Below are 4,560 nucleotides of genomic sequence, written 5' to 3' on the forward strand. Positions count from 1 at the left end.
TCTTCTTCTTTTTTTTTTTGCGGAACCGGGGATTGAACTCAGGCCCTTGCGCTTGCCAGGGAAGCGCTTATTCCACTGAGCCGTCTCCTCGGCCCCGGCAGGTCTCTTCTTGAAGTCAGCCGAGTGGGCCTGCAGCTGGCAGTGCTGCTCACCAAGAACACAGTTCAAACTTTTAAGAGAAACTCAATTTTGAAAATCTGCACCCAGTAGCTCGAGGGCAGCAACTTCCCCACTGAGAGGGGCCTCCACCCAGCGGATGGCAATGCGACGCACGAGACTGCTGAGGCCGTGGGGTGAGCTGCATCATGCCGAGATCGGTCACACGGTGGGGCATTTGCCCAGTGCCCAGGAGAGATGTCACAAAAGTTGTCAAGAGTGGATGGCCCCAAAATCCCGGGACAGACTAACAGTTTCAGTGACGGGAAAGAAAGGACAGCTTCAGCTTCCTCTGGGTGGAAAGTGCCACTCGTAGCCTCAGGGCAGGCCAGGACCAACGGCTGCTCTTTGCGCAGGCTGTGTGCGGCTCTCCCACACTCCCAGCTGTGCCAGGCAGGGCTCTGCACGCAGACTTCCACAGCTCGCCGCCAACGCAGCACACGCAGCTGGCTCCCCTCAAGCCGGGGATTTGCGAGGATGTAAAACACAGAGCTGCTCCGCCTGCTAACATTTTTTGTTTTGGAAGATATATTTTTCACACAATTGTTACTTGTTTATTGCTATTTTGAAATGAATATTTATTTCTCAAATTTAATTTCTAGTAAGGAATTACATTGGGAGTGTGACCAGAAACCACACCAGCAGGCGGTTTCCGGCATCTCTGTCACTTGTGCGGGAGGTGAGGGGTCCGAGATCACGTTCTGAGCCTGGCTGCCCTCGGCACATGCGGGAGGGGTCACTGGGCCGAACACAGGGCAGCTGCTGCTCCGCCGTGGATGAGGACAAACTGCTCCGTGGCACGCTGCCACACCCATGCGTTCTCCAACACGCAATGTCATTCATTGTTTTGTAAAGCGGGGAGCAAAGGCGTACTTTGCGTGAGTTTCAGGTTTGTGTTCCCATTTTTGTTGTCCCTCCTGGTCTTCCAGACTGTGAGGCCCGTGTCCTCGTCCTGGGCGTGCCATAGGGTATCCTTGGGGTATCCGTCTGCACGTCGCAATGCTCGGAGGCCGAGCATGTTAAGACAAGGCCTTGCCAGGTGGTTCAGCAAGGCTGGCCTTGAAGGCACAGCAACCCCCCGCCTCAGCCCCGAGTGCTGGGAGGAAAGCCGTTTGCCACCACACCCAGCCTCCAGGCAAGTCTCTGAATGTGGGCCCCACTCCTTTTTCATGAGTTTAAACATAATTCAGCCATTTCAAAGCAAACTCAGTGCTGTGCGCGCATAGGCGAGATAGCGTGGGCGGAGTGAGGGCAGCCCAGTGCCCAGCTTCCCGCAGCGTTCAGGCTCTACTCATCCCCAGACACTGTGTGGGGGCTGCAGCTCCAAATGGGGTCTTTGTCCTTGTCATTTTAATAGGTGTGATCTGACCATGCTCTTGATCTTCAACACATTTGGTTTTCTGGGTCTACAAGGTATTTTCTGAAAATGAAGGTTTTTCTCATTTCCTCGTTTTTCCTCATGATCAAATGCATACCGTAATGCATTCACCACACACGTCGAGACAACACTGAACGGTGCTGGTGAAAGCAGCCCACTCCTGATGTCAGTCTTCGGGCAGACCTGCTCGGACGAACCTTACCAGGCAGTTCAGCATGTACTGAGGGGAGTTCCTTTCTTAGGGAACCAGGTCACAGAGGAAAACCAAAGTGGTCACCAAAGCACCATTGGTGGGAGGCGTCTCCCCCACCCCCGGGCGCAGCAGCCAAGTTCCCCTGCTCCCTGTGAGTCCTACTCCGGCTGTGGGAAGGAGGCTGGGCCGGTATCACTGGCATGACCAGAGCCTGCGAGAGCAGGCAGAGGGAAACGGTGCGGATGTCCTGCAGGACCAGGGCCTCCACCAGCATGAGCAGGGCTTAGGACACACAAGGGAGACCCTCCCTCTGCCCTGCCTGCAAGAGACCTGAGCTAAGCTACCCTGTGGGGCTGCTCAGGGACAGCGCTCCCTCTAGAGTTGGAACTGCCCTTCCTGTCCAGAGGTTGGGGAACCTACAGTAGCTGTGTGAGGCACTGGCCAGCCTCAGTTGTCAGCCCCGGGGGCAGGCATGTCACTGGCACCTGTGACTAGGTTCCCAGCACTTAGGGCCACCCAGGTACCTACCGGGATTGCAATATGGCTGTTAATCCCATGAATTCTTGGAGAAAGTAGCCTCTTGTCTGAGCAGGAAGTGGGCGCCTGCATTACACACTCGCCAGGACTACCTCCCAGCCTTGGAGTCCCTGTCTTGGTCACCCTACTGCTTTCCAGGAGGGACCTGGGGCTGCTCTTGTTGACCCTCAAAAGCCAACTGTGCATGCTTCCTTCTGGTTTCCGATGCAGGGACAGCCTGTCAGCAGAAGGAAGCTGGCTTTGCAGGGACTCACATCAGACTCAGAAAGCGTGCTACCGCCCTGGAGCAACGTGGGCTTTGGCGGGTGGGAGCGACCGGTAGGGGCCTGAGAGCAGGATGGAGCCTGCTCGCCTGCTGGACTGAGCGGACTCCTGGCCCCTCCTGCCGTGGTCTGCGACTGGGCTCCACGTCCGAGCTGACCAGTGCTGGACCCACACCTGGTAGAACCCACCACTCAACTGTATGGATGACCTCAGTGCATCCCAGGGTGACAGTGCCAGGCCTGAGGTTCTGCTTTCGTGCCTGTCCCCAGCAGTCTGCTCACCTGGCAGCCAGGATGGGTCACTTGTCACTTGCTGACCACTGCATCACAGCCCTTTCTCCTGGGCAGCAGTCTGCTGGCTCCCTGGGACAAGTCACACACGCCTGCTTCTAGCCTCCAGTGCAGTACCAGTGACAGGAGCCTCACCCTGGCCAAGGACACTATGGGAATTCACTGAGGGGCTTTCAGAATTTTCCAGTGGTCAAAGTACAACAGGGATCTAGAGTCCAGTAGCCAAAGCAGGACAAGGCCCGGCGCACTGACTTCACCTGAAGTCTCCCTTCCCCCGTGGCTCTGTGGGCAGCCTCATCACCCCATCTGTAACACACTACTTACTAGCTCTCTGTGTACCTAGCGAACCTTATAGCTCTTCCGGACTGGTGACACCAGGGCAAGAGTGACTATAGTAATTTTCAGGATTCAATTCCAGGGATTTGCTGGGACATCTAACTGTCGGCTTTCTCTCTCTCTCTCTCTCTCTCTCTCTCTCTCTCTCTCTCTCTTTTGGTACTGCGAATCAAACTCAGGACCTTATGCTTACCAGGCAGGCACTGTGCCACAGAGCTACATCCCTAGCCCTAACTACCAGCTTTTATAGCCCTAGTTCTAGATCCCCTGTCCTGAACCTGCAGCCCCCTCCCATTCCAGCATGGCAGTGTCTTCCTGAAGTCCCCACAATGAGGCCAATGCCTAGGAGGGCAGCCTGGGCTGCCCCATGCAGGAGCTGAGGTGCACCTACTGCCACAACAGCTCTTCCAGGACATCCCAAAACCAGGGCAGAGACACCAGTCAACCAGACCCCAGGACCCCTAATCCTGCCAACTATGCAAACCCCAAGTGCACCTTTGTTTCCATTTCCAAGGCTTTCGTCAGTGGCCAGATCAAAACCACTCCAAGCATGGCCATGTGGGTTACAGCTCCCTTCCTGCCCCAGGCCCTGCTGTTCTCCTTGACTGGCATTTTGGCATGGGTGGCCAAGCTGGGACTGTGAGGGTACTGGGGCTTTTACCCTACAACGCCAGCAACAGAACTGTGGAGATGGCAAACACACTGGCTGCTGAGCCCCATGCCAGCCCTGTCTGCCCGTGCCACTGGATCTAGTCGTGTGGTGGCTTCCTCTCAGTAAGCAGGAAGACCACACTCTCCCTGTTGTCCCTGGATTGTTCTGGCTCCCCAGCCTCTGGCAATTGCAGGGGCCACCCCTGGCGAGGACCTCCTGCTGGCCGCCTTCCTCCTCCTCCACCTCAGCCATTCCTTCCTGCACTTCTTCCTGCATTCATGGACATTGCAGCTGTTTCTCAGCTCACTGCAGTCCCTGGGACGGGAACTCCTCACAGCTGGACCAGGGCCAGGCTGGGGGTAACAGGTATGGTTGCTTGTGCAGTGACATGCCCACAGGAGGCAATTACCATAGCGGCAACTGCACACAGGCAAAAGGAAGGCCCCTGGAAAGTAGCTCAGGCTCTGCATTGAGGTCAGAAGCGACACTGGCTCCGCGCCAAGGTGGAGCTGGGGAGGAGGACTCAGCAGTTCCAGGCCAGGGGCACCCACATAGTGCCTGCCTGCCTGAGCTATAACCATATTCAGGAACTTGCCCTGGTGCAGCCCTCCAGGCCAGAGAGCTCCAATTCTGCTTTCAGGCAATACTGAAAAGTACACATTTAATATCAAAAGCCATCTCGAACATCTCCGGGAGTGACTCCGGGGAGCACGCTCCAACACGCCCGTGTCCCAGGTCCTGGGCGGCCTGGCCC

This window comes from Octodon degus, unplaced genomic scaffold (assembly GCF_000260255.1).
Source record: "Octodon degus isolate 3935 unplaced genomic scaffold, OctDeg1.0 scaffold00006, whole genome shotgun sequence".
NCBI classification, from domain to species: Eukaryota; Metazoa; Chordata; class Mammalia; order Rodentia; family Octodontidae; genus Octodon; species Octodon degus.